Source organism: Ptychodera flava, chromosome 12 (genome assembly GCF_041260155.1).
Source record: "Ptychodera flava strain L36383 chromosome 12, AS_Pfla_20210202, whole genome shotgun sequence".
Classification (NCBI taxonomy): domain Eukaryota; kingdom Metazoa; phylum Hemichordata; class Enteropneusta; family Ptychoderidae; genus Ptychodera; species Ptychodera flava.
In genome coordinates, this window is record NC_091939.1 from 39,423,470 (window position 1) to 39,445,999 (window position 22,530).

General features: G+C 37.2%; 1 long non-coding RNA gene across 4 annotated transcripts; it reads left to right on the forward strand.

Annotated features, from left to right (window-relative positions):
* The first annotated feature begins 1,619 nt into the window (after positions 1 to 1,619).
* LOC139145854 (uncharacterized) lies at positions 1,620 to 19,198 on the forward strand. 4 transcript variants are annotated; one of them, XR_011555037.1, is made up of 5 exons: positions 1,620 to 1,953; positions 5,171 to 5,353; positions 12,828 to 12,932; positions 13,592 to 13,660; positions 16,952 to 19,197. It is a non-coding gene; the product is annotated as an uncharacterized lncRNA (long non-coding RNA). The 4 variants fall into 4 exon arrangements; XR_011555035.1 differs by having other exon boundaries at positions 1,626 to 1,941; positions 16,952 to 19,198; XR_011555038.1 differs by having other exon boundaries at positions 1,797 to 1,932.
* Positions 19,199 to 22,530: the final 3,332 nt, after the last annotated feature.

Genomic DNA, 22,530 nt, shown 5'->3' on the forward strand with positions numbered 1-22,530 from the left:
CACAATTTGCCTACTCTCTCGTGATCGTCATTTTGCGTGCTCTTCAGCAGGAGCAATAGAGTTGGCTTAGACCAATAAATCCAAAAAGTTCACTGATGCGTTTAAAGACTTGCCTTGGGAATCGGTATCAGCATCAGTATTATAGTTTATTCGCTAATGTATGTTTAAAAATCAATATACACCAGAAATCTCATTGGCTCGTGCTCTAAAACACGAAGTTTACAATTAAAACATTTATAATATAAAAACAGGATCAAAAAACACCGATACGTGTTTATTATTTCTGAGCGCACATCCTTTACAAATATGCGGGCCTGTGATAGTTGGGCGACTTGAAAAATTTTGATCATATGGAGGGGGGGGCATTTGAAATTTCTTTAGGGTATTGAGGGTGGCATCTGAAAAAAATAAGATTTTAGGGGCCTAATCGCGATTCCTCCAGCCCTCCTAATCGTTATTTGTGAACACAGCCTTATTTTTTTCAGATGTTTTATTTCGTTGGTTTGGACTTATCGCCGATTTGTAGTGACAGTGGTTAATACTGAGATATGGTCTTGAGCCTTACACTTACTCTAACCAAACAACGCAACGAGCACCTGTGCTTCAACCTATCCTTCCTGATTCAGAGCATCGACTCTGGTAAAAACAAAACAAACCCGTTTTTTACTTCCATGTTCAGAACAAGTTAGTCGCGAACCTTTTGGGGATATTAAACTTTGATTTTTATCGTACTTTAGTTATGATGGCACTACAGACAAATCCAAACTAGCAAAATTTTCCTGTTTAGCCTGCCTTTGCCGGTATGTCTGAAAATATATTTTTGTTCTGGCAAGATAGGTTCCATAAACCAAAAATTCTCTTTGTTTGTCAACTCGACTGAAACTCCTTAATTTGATAAATTTTACTTAATTGACGGACCGCCATGTCGAATCGTTGTTGCACCCACCGCTTATAAAGTAAGTTATCTAGTGCACATTGAAATGGAAAGGCATCCTCTCACCACTGCAGTGGTAGGCCCTATGGTAAAATTTTACACGACTGAGAAACGAAACCTTCCCTCAGCTGGACTGATAGGTATAGCGACTTTAGATTATGTGGTGATAGAAAGTCTACTACGTAAAAACCCACATTTCATCTCATTACTCAGACGACTCAGTATGAAATGAAATCAGTTCAGGTATGTGGAAAACCGAGTTTTTCATATAGTTCCATTCTTGACATATTTGCCGATGAAGTGCAAAACATTTATATGATCAGTTTCACTTTAAAATCAATATAGATGAACTCAATGCCTCGTAACGGGCACACATTTGGAGTCTAATTTTGTCTCTCAAAAGGTTTTATTGCCCCTTCGTTCCTTCGGGAAGGCTAAGCTTACGGCCGAGCCTAATATACGACTACACCTGTGCATAATGCCCCTTCTGAAGGCAAGGCATTGTTTATCCTCGAGATGAAGTCATTGACCTTTTATTGACCTTTTTAAGGACGTTAAGAATATATCTTCTGTTTAATCTTCCCTGCATTCTTGGCTGCCAGTGATTTGAGGGTTAGTCACGAATTCAAGTCGGGACAGCGCCCTCAACATCAGGAAGCCATGCAGGCCATGCAGATGCATGCCCATAAGCAGCATAGACCATGTTTTCGAGAGGAGTGGTTGTGTCGCTACATACCGTGCTCATTTGGAAAGAAGAGCGACTACCAAACGACACTTAAATGATAACTGAATTTGGATAACGATTTCTAGCATAAACTATACACCTGGCGCAGGGTGGGGGATGTGCGCATGCCTAAACATTATTTCCGGTTTGACTTGTTGCATGTGTTGTCGTCTGAAAGTCGTCTGTTCCGATGTTTGTTCGTCAAATCACGATCGGCAAGGCAGTGGAAGTGGAGCGCCTGCTTGGAGCATGCCAACAGACAATGCATTCAACAGTAAGCATGGTAAGAGCTTAGGTACTATAAATACGTTTCAAACGAAGGCTGTCCTTGCCAGCATGTAGAAATTGATCGTCGATAGATATAGTTGATGATTTGATGATCGTTACGAGTTCCATGGAGATAGGCTGAGGCTCCATGGCTGGTTACTGGAACCATCAGGATTAGCGGTAATTATAATTACACTCAGTGTGACAGTTTTCGGACAGGGTAGTGAATTTCGCCCAAAGTCGTTTCGTAAATGACCAGCAATACGAAATCTTATTACCATACCCTTTCGAAACTTTATTGTGGTTATCCCCAAACTCAGTTGACACGACGGGAGTGGTATTTCGGGGTCAAAGTTGCCAAGGTTTTGACCCCATGTTGATGAAGGCGTAATAATCGGACTGCAATCCCAGAAATCGGACGTCGTGTTTGGAATGTGATAAAGGAGCTAAGTATTGATAATTTGAAACTTCAAACCACCGATTTTTAATTTCGATGTGTTCAGAAAAGTGTATATAAGAATATTTCATTGACAATTAGTTATGTTAAATCCATAGACGACTCATCTATATTTCGACGTGTATAGCGCTTATAGATATCGGACACGGGCTGTCTGTGTGTGTGTTGCTTTCGGCACCTTGTATCGTACTGTAGGGCTAACTTCGCTGTTTGTTCAGTGAGTATTACTTATACTAGTTTCCATTGCATATTTTGTTTGTATTAGAATCGCACAGGCATTATTTAATAAAAATAGCGAGTATATTTCATGGTATGGAATTATTTACCTGTCAAGTTTCTACGCAGTAAGTCACTACGTTCGCACGATTATGCTGAATATTGTCTGTCCGAAAACTTGTACACTTCTTACGTTCATTAGATGTACTTTTTTTCTAGAAACAACTGGGCAGTTTTCGTTAAAACTACATGCAATTGTAGAGAACAATGGAAAGAATATTTTCAAAATCATTATTCTCCCCCACATTCAAAATTCAATGCTAAATCAGGACTTTAGTCAAAATTTTAGTTACTTTGACCTTACAGCAGTATGTTGACAGTACATCACTGACGAGGTGTCAGACGACAATGTGTGGCCGCCGCTCGTAGCGAACTCAATAGCTTCTATGAAAAAAACTATCGAAAACGGGACAACAGTGTCACCTGACTTAATATGAGGTCACATGACCTGTAAAACGCTATTGATACGGAGCGAAGTGAGTGTAACTAACAGCATGTCACTAAATGTCCGAAAACTGAGGTCATCTGAAAACTGTCACACTGAGTGTATATGTCGTTAATATCAGTGGCCCAGACAGTTGCAACACTGCTATATCCGTGTTATCGTCAAGTTTCATGGGGGGGGGGGGGGAATTGGTATACAGCGTCGATAATCGACAATATTCTCCCACAGTCTCAGACTCTCACTCTCACTAGTCTCCGTCTCACTCGTGGGTTCGATACACGATGGCATGGGGAGCATGGAGGTAGAAAGGCCGCTGTAAGCGTTAGAAAGAATGCTATAGCGGCTGTCGCCGTTGCGTGTATCGAACCACAAACGAATGTGATCTCATTTAATCTGTGACCCCAACTACCGTACAGTCCACCAGGCGTACGGACTTAGCTTCACAGGTGCTTGTTGGCTGGCTATTTTGCCCAAACGATCGATCGTTCATCTGCTCTCTAGCTCATTGACGGACGGTATATCAATGAAAAGGGCCGAGTATGTGATCGAACTGACCATGGAGGTAAAAAAGCAGAGCTCGAAGTTAGCGGTATTCCCGCATCCACAGACTACCAACTTTTCCTTGGGACTACCAAAGTCAATGAAATGGTAGCCCACATGGACTACCAAAGCCTGGAACATGAAATTCAGTCAGTACGTGGCGTGCCAATTGTCCGGTCTTTCACTTTTTGACAAGCTAAATGCAGTCAAACCCAGCTGGACACAGTAAGACCAGACTATGGCTTTGTTTTGCAAATTACAAAGATGACCTTGTGATGGAACTTTGCAAGGAAGTTTCAATATCTGAACTGACGTACTTGGATGACAGGCACAGAAAATGATGGCCAATGAAAACGTTTTCTCATCACAAAATGTATCAATCACAAACTCCTTCCTACTACAGAAAGCCCACGGTCTGCTTTTAGCCCTGCTGAAAAGGTGGTGGTCATTGCCATGACGACTATGAAAATTGACATGCAACGCTTAGAATGAAACAGGTTGTCTATAAAATGATAGGTCACCAAACTTTTTAGTGTCACTGTCGTCAATTATACCAGTTTCCTTTGGGTAATACAGTTGTGCAAGTATTCACATCAAATGACGAACAAATTCACTTCATGGGCAGAATCTTGAAAAATAGCTTCTATATCCTCTTGTTAATGAAAAATATCCCTAAACTGAAATATGCTTGGGCTACCAGCCTTTGTCACTGGGCTACGAACTTCTCAGAAAATGGTAGCCCAAGTGGACTAATAGGGGAAAAAGTTAATTTCAAGCCCTGAAAAAGCTCCTTGAAACAACAAACCAGCACCTGTGCTTCGACCTTTGATCTTTTAGTTTACATATGCGGGTGCAAGCATTTTGAATTCACATTCCCTTTCCATCACATTCCCTTTCCAGTGAATGCAGATTGAATTCATGTCATCTTGCCGTCAGGTAGACTGAAACTTGTGAAAGATCCGTTGCTCGAGGACACTCCCTAAAGCTCCCCTCCTCTAAAAGGGGAGTGTAGAGAGCACCCTCGAGTGACGGATACTAGCCATCAGGCCCCCTACACAAAATTGATTGGGGGAGGTGGGGGGGGGGGGGAGTGGGCAGATTTTTCCTCAGAGACAACTCATGAAAGTGGTTTAGATTTAGGGCTAGAATCTGTTTTAAGGTTTGTTTTGATGAAAACATGTATCCTACCTAACAGGAAGATGCTCAAGTAGTATTGGGTCCTAAGTCTTTTGAAATGAAATTGTTGGCCTTGACCACATGTAAACACAGTCCCTCGTTTTTCTATGCTCCGATGAAATATGTAAATATGGCAGGGAGTATATTTAAACATTCCTTTTCGCATTTTTGAAATCATGACTTTTCAGTAAAATACACAGTGCAACCAAAATGTTTGGGCAAGCAAATAAGATATTTTTATTCAAAACTGCTTCACATTCGGAATACAATGTACATCCAGTCATCCCATTTCAATGTCAAGTCCAGACAATATAAGTGTTCATCATCATTCTAATTCATGTTTTTTTCTAGCAATGTCTACACTGATGTGGTTTGGAGAAACCTATCAGCCTACTACTGTCAGTGTCAACACCAAGTAGATCTAAATCTCAATAAATGTATTGATGCACGGCATGGATAATTCTTAGATACCAAGCAAGCAAGTCTCAGAGTTGTTGACCGCACACCACCACCACAATAAGACAAGAACAAAATGTAAGTTGATTTCCATTGTGCTCAAGAGAGATTCAATGATATTTACAATACATTCCAGAGAAGAAATGATTTTCATTTTTGGTGTAGGCTATGATTTATTAGAGTGTGTTCCAATGTTGTCATATTTGTACCATGCAAACAGGCTGACTTGATCACCAGGTTTAAACGGCATACTCGCTATACCTCCAATTCTACTGCTTTGACCAAAAACAAAGCGATTTTATTTCAAGATGTACATCATCTCATCAATGACAGTACTTTGTGTTTTTGGCTTAGATCTCAGAGGTGATTAATAGGGCAGGTTTGACTGAAGTGTTTAAGCTTTGCATGCACCAGTACCTCTGATGTGGTGCACTACTTAACTTTAATCAACCACCATCATGTACTTGCTCATTTTAAGAATGATTTTGATTTCAAGAAAACATTCCGTTGTAACTTGCTAAAGTTGTGCCCATTCAGTTCTCAAAACATTTTAGTTATGGTGTAATTAAGTTGACAAAAGGTGTATGCTAAGGTGCCATATTGCATGCAGCCAACTGTAAACTTAGGGGAAGGTTTGCTGCACATTTAGTTTAGCTATAACATAAATGTTTTGCAGCAGACTAATAAAATGTTTCCTCTGTGTGTGTGTGTGTGTGTATGTGTGTATGTGTGTGTGTGCTCAAGCTTAGCTAGGTGTATTCCAGGCTTTCACCCAGCTTGACCTCAAATCTGACATGTATGTCCTATCACCACGAGTAAAAAGTTTTCGCTAAGCTAAGACCTTTGTGGAATGTCTTCCACTTAAAACCTCACACTGTGTTGGATACACAACAATTGAACTCAACCGACGATTCAGTAGCACACATTCCGGTATTGGAAAATGTAAATTATATCCCAAGTGTTTTTGACAGTCCACGTCGGTCAAAGGATGACGTGGTTACACCTGCTGGCAAGGTATTGATTGATTTATGTAAAGGAATGGACATACATTTTTTGAATGGCAGGGCTGGCAGTGATAGTGTTGGGAATTTTACTTGTGCAACAGCCTTGGGAGCCAGCGTTGTGGATTACATGATCATGTCTGCCGATTTATTTGAGTGTGTGAACGACTTTGACATTATACCTCGTACTGAATCTGACCACTTTGCATTATCTTGTAATTTACTGTCAAGTACCACGCATGACATTGTCTCTACAACAAGTGGTGATGGCCAATGCGCAAAGCTTGTTCGTTACCGTTGGTCAGAAAATAGTAAATCTAGGTATTTAGAAAATGTCACTTCTGTTGAAACATCAAATTCTTTCAAAGATGCTATTGCCATCTTACCTAATGTAAATACAGCTATTCGTAAATTTACCAGTGCATTGCAGTTTGCAGGTGAAGGTATGAAAGTTTCAGATTGTAACAGAAATAGTCGTAAAATACAAGGTTGGTTTGACGATTCATGTTATTTCAAAAAAAGACTTATGTACGATAAGTTGAAAGACTTTCGGAAAACAAGCTCATATTCTTCACTTAAAGAGTATTTGACAGCAAAGAAAGTTTTTAAAGCGACTTGTAGACTTAAAAAAACAAACTATCAAGATGCCATTAAGGAGAAACTGTTACAAGCTTTCAAGGAAGGTGGTTCTTCAGACATATGGCAGATTTTGAAGACATGTATGAACCGTAAAAGCCATACTTCAAATGCCATCAGTTTAAATGAATGGTATGATTATTTTAAAAACCTTTATGTACAATGTAGTGACACTGATGTAAGTGACCAGTCTTTTCGTGAAACTGTCGAAGATGATAAGTAATTTAGTTTCATCGCCTTCTCAAATGCAAGCCGAGGACGGAGAACTAAATAAATGTATTACAGAAGATGAAATACTGTTAAGTTTAAAAAGATTAAAATCTGCTAAATCTCCAGGAGTTGACGGAATCCCGGGTGAATTTTTCAAATTTTCATCCGCTGTTATTACTCCTTTCCTTCTCATTTTATTTAATAGTATCTTTGACTCAGGAGATTTTCCTGAGGACTGGGCTATAGGTGTCATTATCCCTCTTTTCAAAAAGGGAATAAAAACGAAGTTAACAATTACAGAGGAATCTCACTGCTTAATGTTTTTGGAAAAATTTTTACATCAATTTTAAACGAAAGATTATCTATCTGGGCAGAGTCCAATAACATAAGGTCTGACTGTCAGGCAGGCTTTCGTAAGAACCACAGCACTGTCGATAACATTTTTGTTCTACATGCGATTACCCAAAAATACCTTGGTAGACCTGGTGGAAAATTTTATTGCCTTTTTGTAGATTTTTCAAAGGCTTTTGATAGAGTGAATCATTCCTTGCTATTGTATAAATTGTCACTTCTTGGTGTATCAGGTAAAATGTTGTATATCTTACATTCTATGTATTCAAATGTCAGTCTTGTGTTAAATCAGGGTCTTATGTAGGTCTGAGCCCAATACTTTTTACCTTTTTTATTGAAGAACTGAACGACATGCTAGTAAATTCTGGTAATTTGGGGATTCAGTTAACACAAGACATTTATAATTTATTTGCTCTGTTATTTGCTGACGATGTTGCCATTTTTGCAGACAGTGTTGTAAATCTACAAAAGTTAATTGATGTTTTAAGTCTTTTCTGTAAAAAATTGGAAATGAAAGTAAACATTGATAAGACCAAAGTTATGGTTTTCCGCAGAGGTGGCCATAGAGCACGTTCTGAAAAGTGGTTTTTAAACGGTCAAATGCTAGATGTTGTAAGTTATTATAAGTATCTGGGTTTGTTACTTTCATCTAGAAATACTTGGGGAAAGCAGTATCGACACTTACTGACCAAGCCAACAAAGCGTTAACGGCATTATATGCTTCTTCCAAAAAGTTGAATGGTTTTCCTTTTAAAATTCATTTTCAGTTATTTGATTCAATGATTCTCCCCATTTTAATGTATGGGTCAGAAATATGGGGTTATCAATACTATGACAAAGCTGAGAAGGTACAACGTAAATGGTGTAGGTTATTTTTGGGTCTGCCTTCCAGTGCAACGAATGAAGCAGTGCTTGGAGAATGTGGTAGATTACCCATTTTTGTCAGAACTCTGCAACGCTGTGTGAAATTTTGGCTTAAGTTAACTGAACTGCCACCAACTAGGTTGCCACGCCAAGCTTACGTCATGCTTTATAATTTAAATTCTCTTGGCAAGCAGAACTGGGCAACTTCAATAAAACATATTTTGTATTCATACGGTTTTGGTTACGTATGGCTAGCCCAGGAAGTGGGTAACAAGGAAAGGTTTTTGTATGAATTTTTTACTAGAGTCCAAGATGTTGCTAAACAGCAATGGTGGGCAAATTTGAATAGAAAACAAAAAATGCGTTCGTATACTTGTTTTAAGAGTGCTTTAGAACCTGAAAAATATTTGTTTATGAATTGTAATTTCAAATTCCGCCAAATTTTTGCATGTTTTCGTTGTGCGTGTCTGCCATTAAACGTTGAAGAAGGCAGACGAAGTGGTACTCAATGTAGTGTCAGATTTTGTAAAATTTGTAAATCAAACAAGGTTGAAGATGAATACCATTTTTTATTTGAATGCCCTGCTTACACAGATTTACGAATAAGATATCTTCCCAGTGACTTTATTATACATCCTAATCTTTGTAAATTTTATCGCCTTTTACGCACATCTGATAAAGAATTATTACGTCAGATATACACATATATTTATAAGGCTTTTCATTTACGTAAAGAAGTGATATGTTATGTAAATTAATCTTGTTTTGTTCCTGGCATATTGGCGGGGTTTTTTTTCCATAATTATTTGAAAATGTTCATTTGTAATTATTTCATCTGGAATGTAACTCCTTTGTATAGGGGCCGGAGGCCTAGAAATACAATAAATCTATCTATCTATCTATCTATCGATTGAACTCAATTTAATGTTGCATACAGTTCTTATTCAATTTAACAATTTCATAAAGTTTTATCACTGCCAGAAGAGTCAAGGTATTCAGTCTTCTTTTTTTGACAATTTGACCTTTAACCTTATGCCATTTCTTTTCAACCAAGGTCATGGTCAGTAATTTGATTTTAAACGGAAAGTTACAGGACCGTGGGCGCACAACAGAGGGATTACTGATGATGCAGTCATTTGCATACACTAGGCGGGAGTGTTTGAATTCTCGTAGCATCGCTTTGACTGGATGAGAAATTTGAATAATCATGATCGGCACTTACGAGACATATGCAAAGAGGGGTCAAATGGTTGTACAGGGAACACATTTTGAATATATGCGTTCTCCGACCAAAAACGGAACATTTTTTCAGTTTAATTTAGACCCAAGATTAGTGGTATATATTCACAAACATCTTACCTGGTATGCAATATTCAATGACAATGAAACATGGCAAAACTGGGGGATTCTAGGACCAAACACGGCACGTCCGATCAGTAGCGTGGCTTTTGACATTGGCATAGATTTACGATAATCCAGCTTTTATAGGGGAAGTTCCTGTTTGAGTAAAATGTTACGGTGAATGATATGCAAGATGATCAATCCCAAGAGAGTACTTATATTGAGTTACTGGTATATTGGATGAATGACAATCTTGAATAAACTCAGTATGCCACCAGACATCACACTTGCCCCCTGATGAGTCAATCAAGCCATACAAATGTCTTGCACTTTGCAGTGCAGCCAGGCATTGTACTTGTCCCCTGATGAGTCAATGAAACCATACAAATGACTTACAATGCTGCTGGGCATCACACTTGCCCCTTATTAGTCAATGAAGCCATACAGATGTCTTGCAGTGCTGCCAGACATCACACTTGTCCCCTGATGAGTCAATGAAGCCATACAAATATCTTACAGAGCTGCGAGGCATCACACTTGTCCCTTATTAGTCAATGAAGCCATACAGATGTCTTGCAGTGCTGCCAGGCATTACACTTGTCCCCTGATGAGTCAATGAAGCCATACAGATGTCTTACAGTGCTGCTGGGCATAACACTTGTCCCCTGATGAGTCAATGAAGCCATACAGATGTCTTGCAGTGCTGCAAGACATCACACTTGTCCCCTGATGAGTCAATCAAGCCATACAGATGTCTTACAGTGCTGCCAGGCATCACACTTGCCCCTTTTTAGTCAATGAAGCCATACAGATGTCTTGCAGTGCTGCCAGACATCACACTTGTCTCCTGACGAGTCAATGAAACCATACAAATGACTTGCAGTGCTGCCAGGCATTGCACTTGTCCTTTATTAGTCAATGAAGCCATACAGATGTCTTGCAGTGCTGCCAGACATCACACTTGTCTCCTGACGAGTCAATGAAACCATACAAATGACTTACAATGCTGCTGGGCATTGCACTTGTCCCTTATTAGTCAATGAAGCCATACAGATGTCTTGCAGTGCTGCCAGGCATTGCACTTGTCCTTTATTAGTCAATGAAACCATACAAATGACTTACAATGCTGCCAGGCATTGCCACTTGTCCTTTATTAGTCAATGAAGCCATACAGATGTCTTGCAGTGCTGCCAGACATCACACTTGTCTCCTGACGAGTCAATGAAGCCATACAGATGTCTTGCAGTGCTGCCAGGCATTGCACTTGTCCTTTATTAGTCAATGAAGCCATACAGATGTCTTGCAGTGCTACCAGATATCACACTTGTCCCCTGCTGAGTCAATGAAGCCATACAAATGTCTTCCAGTGGCATAGATCTCTATAAAACAAACAAAGAAAGCACTTCAGATTAAGAATTAGGGTCAAGGGATTGTAAAGGTCATAGTTACTTTCACCACAGTAAAGTTAAACTTGACAATGATAATGCACCAGTCACAGCCAAACAGCATTTCAGTGCAAACTGGGATCCACAGTTCCCAAGATCAGTTGATCCAGCAGGGACTATGTAATCCCTTGATTACACGTTCATCTTAATTTTTTTCAGCAATTATGTTTTAGCTATGATAACATCATACCGCTATAATTATGATGCAATTCAAGTTATCTGCTTGATGAAGATATGAAAATAACGGTGCTATATTTGTAATATAGCACAGTTGGCTCACACATGAACTCTAAGCTGAAGAAAAATTCCTTTTTAGCTACCATAGACTATAGTCTATAGAAGCTATTGGGATTGTTATCTGTCCGGCTTCAGTCTGTCTATATGTATGCCCACGGATGTCCATCCACTCAAATATTTTGAGAACTGCAGTACTTAAAGACTTGATATTTTTTGTGTAGATGAAAATATGATGACGACAAACTATCTTTGTCTTTGTTTTTTGATATTATTGAAATATACAAATTAGCTTAAAACGCAGTTTTTGGTAAAAAATCTTTTTCATAAACGCTGGTCAGACAGCTTTCATATTGGTATTCAGGTCCCTACGGATGATCTAACTTAGATTTGTTCAAATTATGATGAAATATGCAAATTTGAATTTTTAGGCAATTTTTAGCCCACCAATGTGAGGTTATCGTATAAGCTGAATTTGGTGGCATCTGTATGTATGTTCATCAACATCAAAAACATGTGAACCGCTGCACGTTTCAGCTTAGTATTTGGTGTGTGGATGCATCCTGGGCTATAGATAGGATTTTGTTGAAATGAAGTTTGCATTGCCAAAATTATGCAAATAAGCTTACAAAATGTGAAAATGGTCGAAAATTAATAACTCAAGAACCACAGTTTTGATTGCTTTGAAAATTAGTGGGCAAGTACCTTAGGTGGACCTTATACAGTAATATGTACATTGTGAAGATATCTTGAAATTTGTATTTTTGGTAAATTTTTAGGTTATTTTTCTCATTTTAAGTAAAAATTATTCTTCTCTGAAATCGCTGGCCCAATTAATCTCAAATTTAGTTTGGATATTTGCAAGGATATATGTGCATTACTTTGATATAGGGATAGCTTTCTCTGGTCAAATGATGTCAATTCATTGGAATTTCACAGGTGTATTCAGGACATCTGTAGAGTTCAAAGGTTCATGACATTTAGACGTAAATCATGAACTACTAAATATTTAGATTTATATTTTCTGTGCTATTTGATTTTCATGATACAAGTATGGAATTGCAAGATAACAAGAGATGGTCTAAGTCAACTTAACTAAATATACAAAAATAAATCAGAAATTGAAACTAGACATTAAAATATCGTGAATATTGAAAAGTACATGTTATTGGCATTGAGGGAATTGTAACAATTATTTACCTCTTTCATTGTCACAAGGGATTCAATGTCATTGTCACTGTCACTTTCCTCTGGCTCTGACTTATCATCAAATTCAAGGAGTGATTATTCATAGTTCTCTTCATTATATTCTAGGAAAGTACTGGATATGAACAAAATTCAAACCTTGTATGATAGTCGGAGATCCAACACTCTACATCATAACATGCTTTCTGTTCACTGTTAAGATATGACCTTTGAACTTATTGGCACATTGGGTGAACTTTTTACAAGATATATGTTTCCTTTTAGGGCAAGTAATGGTTGCCATTGGATGATCTGGCCTACAGATATATGCAGTATATTTCCTTTCATGGAGTGTGCTCACAAGACTTGTGATTTTACTGTCCTTTCAAGGTAAATAAATATTCACATATCACAGCTTATGACTTGTGAAATTTTCGGGTAGTGCTAATTCAATTTCCTCAGATAATTCACAGCAGACAACAACACTGATTATGGACCAGCATACTTGATTTCTAGAGTACCTGCCAATCACAGAGTTACCAGTCTTTCAACACAAGCACACATTCAGACGTGGTACAGCAATTTGACTGTAACTGAACTCTTGCAACATTGCAAACATTGAAGTCTCTCATTCTCAAGGCGCATGCTACTTTATCCACTCTCATTAGTGTTCGGCTTGATAGCAATTGCAGGACTGTAATGTTTTAGCTATTGTATGAAACTCTCCCGGTGGATTCTTAGTACTTACTGGTTTACTGTCAAGTTCATTGCATTTGCCACATCCAGGACCACTCCACTTTCTCTCTGCTTCCACCAAACATGCTCTTCTAATGATGTAATCAGCAATTCTGTCGTAGTGCACTTATCGTCTCATCAAACTAGGTGAAAAGATAGAATTTTCATCAAAGGTTAGGGACTTCCCCAGTTTGGAAATCTCTGAATCAGCGCTGGAAGTTGGAATTCTTACTTCTTCAGTTTGTACTTAATGAAAACATTGCCAAGTAATTTTCTTAATCTTTTGGGTGATGTTGTTTTTGTTGTTCTCCTAGCATTGAAGACATGATTCCTGGCTTTCACTATATTGGTGGAAAAGAGGGAGACTATCCTGTACTGCTCTGGTAAGTGAACTACCAAGTTGTGAAAGTATCTGCCAAAGAATTTTTTTTTTTGTCATTGGCTTTGATTTCCTGACGAGTCTGATGCAGAAGACTCCATGTAGAAATATGGCATTGTAAAGTTGCAGAATGAGCGTTCAACATAAGTTCACATTTCTCTTCCATTTTCTCTGTTAAGAATCACAGCTCTTCTTATTGTCAGACCCCCAGACATGTACTTTATCTACATTCCTCAGTGCTGCCTGAACAAACTTCTCCAACTTCTCCTTTTCTGATTTACTCACAAGATCGGGAAATTGATCAAGGATGTTTTTAGTGTGTGTCCCAGATTTTCGGTAAAATTGATAGAACAAGAGAAATTCTTGCTGAAGTGAACGAAACCCGGTAATTTATTCAAAAACCCAGAGTTGTTACTTTCACATCTTATTGTGCTGAAACAAAAGGGAATAGAAAAAATCTGAGACACCGTTTTTTCGCCAGACTACTCAATTGTTGATTTCTGTTAAAAGATCTCAAGTCGCCCTAGTCCTGTAACACCTAATTTTTTTTAGGTAAAAAACTCAAAAACGCATATTTTTGAGAGAAATGGTCACAAACACTGTGATTTCAGAAAATAAACATATTTTTCATAATGTTGAGATATAGGGCTAACAGAAAATATATAATGTGTGGGGTCTAAAAGTGAAATTTATTGAGAAAAAGTGAGTTTAAAATAAGTATCATCTAACGTGTGTCTCTACCTTAAGATAAGGTCTCAACTTGTCATTTTCATATTAGAGTGTTGGAGGTTAATGTCAATTGCACAGCAGAGTGTCGGAGATCAATGTCAATTGCACAGTAGAGTGTTGGAGATGTCAATTGCACAGAGTGTTGGAGGTCAGTGTCAATTGCTCAGCAGTGTTGGATGTCAATGTCAATTGCACAGTAGAGTGTTGGAGGTCAACGTCAATTGCTCAGCAGTGTTGGATGTCAATGTCAATTGCACAGTAAAGTGGGGTTGGAGGTCAATGGCAATTGCACAGTAGAGTGTTGGAGGTCAATGGCAATTGCACAGTAGAGTGTTGGAGGTCAACGGCAATTGCACAGTAGAGTGTTGGAGATCAACGGCAATTGCACAGAAGAGTGTTGGAGTCAGTGTCAATTGCACAGTAGAATTCAATGTCAATTGCACAGCAGAGTGTTGGAGGTCAACGGCAATTGCACAGTAGAGTGTTGGAGGTCAACGGCAATTGCACAGAAGAGTGTTGGAGGTCAGTGTCAATTGCACAGTAGAATTCAATGTCAATTGCACAGCAGAGTGTTGGAGGTCAATGTCGATTTCTCAGTAGGGTGTTTGAGGTCAATATCAAGTTCACAGTAGAGTATTGGGGGTCAATATTAAAATCACATGTAAAGATTTTAAAGTTGTGTCATTGCATCTGCTTTGTTACTGTAGAGCATTTACTGAATGGCTGTGTAAGGTTTTCTTGATCTAAAAATCATTATTTGTTGGATATAACTATAGATGTAGACTGTAAGTGTTATATCAGCTATGGATTCACAACACTTTCAACAAAACAAGAAAATGTTAAAGTTTTTAAGACTGTTCCAATTGCTCTGTAAATAACAGTGCCATGTTTAGATGTGACAGGAAATTCTTTTCTATTTGGTAGTTTGCATTTGTCATAATTTTTTGATCCTTTAATAGTTTGATTATGACAAGCTTCTTTGTGAAAGGATGAGTTTCAATTTTACATGTAATGACCAATGTTAAGAAAATAATCACAGGTGGTATTTTGAATTTGCCATTATTGATTCTCTTACATTTTGATTTGTATTCTTTCCATCTTTGTCAATTCTGACCTGTTAATGTTTTATTTTTCATTCATCATGTAAAATTATTGTTAATCCAGATCAAGATTTCCATCTAGTAAACAATATCACATAAGTAATAAACCACATCCAGCAATGGTATACCATGAGATTTGACCAGTCGACGACACGAGTGATAGCGAGTGCATATAGTAATAATAATAATAAAGTACATTTGTAATCACTAATCACTGAGAACAGAGCTTGAGGCATAAAAATGACAAAGTATACTATCAGAGGAAATGTTGAATCACTGGGACTGGAGACTGGCCGAATAAAAAAGGTTAAACTACTGTTTAAAGAGAAAAGTCTTGAGGGGCCGGTAGAACTTAAAAGGGCAGAGTTGGAGAGGCAAAGGTCAGAAAGAAGTTTGTTCCATAATGCAGGGCAAATGTAAGAGAAATCTCTCTCACCAAAAGTATTTGTGGATAAGAAGTCAAGAATCTGATGAAGAGCGGCGTTGTCTTTTTGTTGGAGTGTATTGAGATGTAGAAGTTCAGAGAGATATTGCGGTCCTGTACCCATAACTGAATTGAAGCCAGTAGATACAACTTTGTAGTTGAGACGAGAACTAATAGGCAGCTAGTGCAATTTTTGCAACAGGGGTTGGACATGATTGTACTTTTTAACATTACAGACGAGAAGAGCGGCAGCACTTTGCGCTCTTTGCAACTTGTCTATATGAAGTGAACTGGTCAAAACTGAGTGGTATATCATTGCTTGGTGTGCTTTATAGCTATTATATTGTAACAGTATATTGAAATTCTGCCATGGAATGTGTAAAAAAGGGATTTTTGCTCTTGCCAAGAGAAAAATTTGTGCCAAACGTTGTAAATCACAAATATACCATCATGGTTCTTTTCACGTCTCTACTGATCAGATCATTGTAGTTGCTCCATAAATATACTGGTATGATACAATTACCAATAGACTAGTTCTGTGGCCAAATTGAAATTCATATTGCCAATGATGTACTCATAAGTTGTACACATATCTGGCACCAATGTGATCTAATGAATTTGCTTTCTTGTATGGATTTCTATAAGTAACTGTGAACTGCCAGTAGCATGGCCCTGAACATACATGTATGCAAGTCTTTCTTGGTTTCTTAACCTGTTCACCCCCAAATCTCTGTAAACAGGTCCAAGATCACCATTGATAACAATGGGTTTGGGTAAAACCATGGTGGTGAAAGGGTTAAAGGGCTAGTAACTACAACTTTTCATGATTTTTTCACTATTTTTTTATTATTATAGTGTCAGCTAAAGTTTCATATTATAATCCCAAAAGCATGTTGAGGTACACGTTGTATTCAAACAAAGCTTTGATTTTTTATTTTTGTGCACATAGATTCAGCTAATTATTTGGCAGCTTTGAAAATATGGAATTTGATAACAATATCTTCAACATTTCACATTTTGTACACTCTCTCTTGTCTTTCAGATTGCCAGGGAGATATTTGTACAGATTATAAATTGTGGCAATGAAAGATGCAATTCTTATATCTTACCACCTGAACCAATGAGTATTAGAACTGAAATGGTAGCTATCATGCAACTGGTAAAGTGTACTACAACTGAAGTCCAGACTGATTGATTCCTTTGCAACAGAAGAAAGACTTTCTAACTTCTTGGAATAATTTAAAACTTTTCTGTGTCTGTGTTGGTGACTGCCATAACGATGAATTGTATGATTAAATTACTCTAAGTATCTCATAACCATATCTGATACTGAGATTGTATTTGAATTAGCAAACAGATATTATTTTCCATCTAACAAAGATTCATTATTTACTATGTCATTCAGACAATGCATTTTGTCATTTAGTTCTTTGACTCTCTGTAGTGTTCCTAGAAATGTCCCAGTGTGATTTCCAGAACTGTTACAAGCCATAGAGAATTTTGATGTACAGTGCGAATACAAAATATATCCACACGATTCTTTGGAGTAATGTAAATTTTTGTAATGTATGTGTGTAAGAACATTGTCTAAATAACAGTCACTGTGGACTGAGATTTTTGTATAAAGTTGAACATTGTCTGTAAACACTGATCTTAAGGTAGTATGTGCCTCAAAAGTGAAAGACTAAAATTTCGCTCAAACTTTCCTCAAGGATATGCCTTCCAAAATTAAGAATAAAAGTCAGGGGTCACTGTGCAAATATTGGTTCCAGAGAAACAAATTACCCAAGATTTACGGATACTTGAAATTCAAAATGGCCACCATCCCTGTGTTAACTGAACGGAAAAAATAAAATGTTCAATTTTCATAAAACTATGACAGTGAGTTTTCTCAGACCAAGAGCTTTCAAATGACACCCACAAGTGGTAGATCAGAAAAAAGAATTGAAAATAAAGTTTAAGAGTCCGAAAATCTGTCCCGAGGCGCATTGACTGTGAACTGTCTTGCAGAATTTTGATCATTGTCTGTCTCGTATAAATTCTGACATTTTGAATGTGGACCAGAGTTTTCTGATTGTATAGTTGCAGTGATTTTGTATTGTGAAGCAGTAGCTGAAGACAAAATGGCTGTGTAAGTTTTGAAAAGTGAATGCAATGTTGTACCATTTCATGTATCAATGGCAAAGCTATGTGATTGCATGATTTTATGGGTTTTCTATTTCGCTAGCATCTCTGTAACCTCTTCATCATCTTTGAGAGTAAAGCTGATGAAAGTGTTGCTTTTACACTTCCATAAAAATTTTATGAACATAGATATATTGTTTTCGTGTCCTTGAAGGTCAAAGTTCGCATGTCACAAACACAATAATGGTATTGAAATCAGTAGATAGATTCACCTTTTATGGTTTAATGCACTGTATCATCTCATAAAATTGTGTTTTCTAAAAGTCTGAAGATAACATAGACACATTTACTCATTTAACACTGCAAGAACTTCTTTGAATAGTTTTTGGAGTAATATGGAAGATTCTGGTCATACAATTATCTTGATTTCTATACTTTTTCATTAAAGGCTTTCACACCCTAATCTGCAACAAGTTTCTCACCATAAGTGATATTCTTCATCTTTGTTTTAATGGATATTTAAGATTACTTGATGTATATAGTGGCTAGGTACTGACAGTTGCTAGGAACATCATTTTAAACTGCTTTTTGTTGAATATAAAATAATGGTAATGTATTTCAGGTAGTAAGCTTTATTTCCCATGAATACTTGCAGGAGTTTGTCAGAAATTCCAATGTGCAATTACACATGACAGAATAGTTTTGTTTTCATGATATAGTTGTAATATGATAATTTTGGATTTCATAGAGGAGATTACACAGTTTATTTACACATATATTTTCATTGAAAAGATCAACAAATTGATAATAGTACCAAAAGATTCTAATTTACGCAAGAATCACATTTTGTATTGTTTCCAGAGGGACATGTATTTTTGTCTTTGAATAAATCCAAACAAAGAAAACAGATGCAGTTTATTCTGTAAACAAATGTCTTATTATGACTAACTAAATGTAGTTCATGTTCAAAAATGCTTGTGGTAGTAGAACAAGAACTGGCTTTTTAAGATTTTAGGCTCCCAATGAAGGGATTTAAAGTTTTGTATATGAACAGTGTATATTCAAAACTGTGGCCATAGTCATTAATGTTATAAATCTATTTATGTGTCCGAAGTGTACAACACAGTGTTTATGTACTAATGAATAAAACTGAATTGCACACCATGTCAGCTGTCAGTGTCCATTCACTGTAAGGAGGAATTGAGATACAGACTTTATAATATACTTTCTGAGCATGAAAGGGGAATGAATGCAATGCATCTATTAAAGACAATAGATATTCAAATTCAAAGAAACTGTGATTTGCTATATGGCAGAGTTGATGGTATCATGAATTGTCTTCTGATCTACATAATTTGGTAGATTGTTTAATGCATGCCATGAAGCTATATTTGTGATTGCAATGAACTATCCCAGATACATTTCATCACTCAAAGGAATGCGTTGCTCTAAACCAGCAAGGAACAATTTCTATCAGAAAGGACACTTAGATTTAATCTAAGATCTAATCTAAGTTTTATTATAAGTTTAATTTTAATCTAGGTTTTATTTTTGCCTGTCAGTCACTGTAATTTGAAACAATGGTGTATGGACAAGGTGTTGGTTTTGTTGTTTACGTTGCAGGTCAGAGTTATATAGAGTCACAAGATTTCAGAATTTTACCAGGAAAAATGGTTTCATTTTTACTGTAGAAAATTTATAAATGGTAAAATTAATTTAGATGTATGATTGAACAAGGATATCAGACCCAACACTTACAGTACTCTAAATGTGTGTTCAGACTTGCTGTCACAACTCTGACCTGGCAATTGTCTGAGTTTGCTGAAATAAACGTGCGTGTACCACAAGTTTGTTAAACGGACTGCAAAAGACTTGGCGAGGAAGTTAAACAAATTATATGCAGTAAAAGAGGACAGGAGCTGAATATTATTTTAAGAATTTTTCAGTATTTGCTGCAGTATTTTAGAATGATATGCTCAGTATTAATTCAGTTTGTCAGCATAGCCTGATGCCACTTGAACAGTGGTGTCATTTTTTGTGTCCAGTGAAGTCTTAAAACTGTTTTCTGTGGTTTGCTCCACATTTACAAGTGTGCTGACAAAATTGAAAATTTAGCATTTCATCAAACTTGTGCAGAAATTTTAAATCAAACAATGAATTACTTTAATCATAGAGTTTATCCTATGGTGTTCCCCAGAACAATCCACCCATACCACACTGGAAACAAGAATACCAGTACTCCTTTATCTGGTGATTGGTTTACTAAGTTTAAACAGTGTAAGAGTTAAACAGTATATTAAACCATTATCATAACAATTGAAATGCATATTGTGTAGGCAGAGAAATCAGGGGTTTCCCTTTTATTAAAAGTACTGAAAAATCTGTAGCATAGAATTATCCAGATTTTTGTGTACAAGATTAGTTTTACCCATGCTGGTCAAATTGGACTGACACCGAGTCATTGAAAGTATTCTTGGGTGAGGCTGACATCCAAATCTAGACTTGTTCTTGTCACAAGCAGAAACAAATAAAAATTTGCAGGCATCCTTTGCTGGTGTCCATCTATATTGCCCTGTGTTGTAAATCCCCCACCTCAATTTTTGAAAGTTGAAGATTCGATCAATTTCTGATATTCTATTTTTTTTTGAAACTGGGGAGGGTCACAAATTTTTCAGCCTTGCTTTTGGGGAGGGTCATAAATTTTTGGACTAAATTTTTGGGGAGGGTCATGATTTTTTTGCCACTCTCTCTAGAAATCCCCCGGCCCTCCCCCTGCTAATTTACATCCAGTCCCTTAGTCATTTGTCTTAGAAAAGTCTTTATCAACCAGCTTCTGTTAAAATATTAGCAAGTGAGTAAAGGCAATAATGATTGTCAAAGCAATGCCTTACTCTGTGGAAATGCTGTAGTGCTAAAAGCAGCAATTGTTAGTCTGCTGTTGAATTATTGAGAATGCACGTAGAGGGCGCACATCTTCGCAACACCGGAAGGCTTACCCCTGATCATAGGGAATAGTTTACATGTCTGTCCCCAGGCATGGCTCGAAATTAACTTTTTATCCTGGTAGTCCACTTGGGCTACCATTTTCTGAGGTTGGTAACCCAGTGACAATGGCTGGTAGCCCATGCATATTTTAGATTAGGGATTTTTTTCATTAACAAGAAAAGACAAAAACTGTTTTTCAAGATTCTGCCAATGAAGTGAATTTGTTTGTCATTTTGATGTGAATACTTGCACACCTTTATTATTCAAAAGAAACTTGTTTAATTGACAACAGTGACACAAAAAAGTTTGGTGACCTATCATTGTATCGGCAACCCGTTTCATTCTCAGAGTTGCATGCCAATTTTGATTGTTGTCATGGCAATGACCACCACCTTCTCAGCGGGGTAAACAGACCATGGGCTTTCTGTAGTAGGGAGGAGTTTGTGATCGATACATTTTGATCAAAATGCAATAAGAATGTTTTCATTGGCCATTATTTTCTGTGCCTGCCATCCAAGTACATAAGTTGAGATATTGAAACTTCATTGCAAAGTTCCATCGCAAGGTCGTCTTTGTAATTTGCAAAACAAAGTCACAGTCTGTCCAGCTGTGTTTAACTGCATTTAGCTCATCCAAAACTTAAAGACTGGACATGGCATGCCAAACACTGACTGAATACTAATGTCCTGGGCTTTGGTAGTCCATGTGGGCTACCATTTCATGGACTTCGGTAGCCCCAGGCAAAAGTTGGTAGTCTGTGGACGCGGGACTACCGCTAATTTCGAACCCTGCCCTTGTATGTTACGTGTGTTTTACAACATGTACTGCATTGATTATGATTGACCAGTCCCAGAAGATTATTATGATTCTGTCATAATTGCTTACATTCAATGCCAAATTACAGCAGATGATATCACAGCAAGAGATCACAATTGATCTTTTGAGGGTTTCTGACACAAACACTATTTACATGTAATTCCTATCAGAAGGTTATTGATTTTAAGACTTCTGTTCTTCAGTAATGTGGATGACTGATAGTAAATTTAAGGTGGTTGATTCAGAAATGAACACAAAACTCCTTGGACATTGAAGCAAATGTTTATTACTCTCAGTGATTGAAAACAATGATACAAAATATACACTATTAATTGTCTTAAAATTGAAACTTTTATAGCAATAAAAGCTGTAACGTATGAACATATTTTCCAGTTTTTTGTATCAAATGTACATGTAGCATTTTTCTCTAGTCTCTATAATATAATGGCCAACCAACAGTATACACACAACTGTCAACATAGCCTGCATATATCTACCATGCTGTTAATTGTTGATAGTCACAGTCAGATTTTGTCGTTTTGCATGGTACATATACTAACAGTATGGTCATCAGTTATAAACTTGATATTTTAACACACAGGAATTTGTAAGTGTGTACAACTGTCAACATAGCCTGCATATATCTACCATGCTGTTAATTGTTGATAGTCACAGTCAGATTTTGTCGTTTTGCAT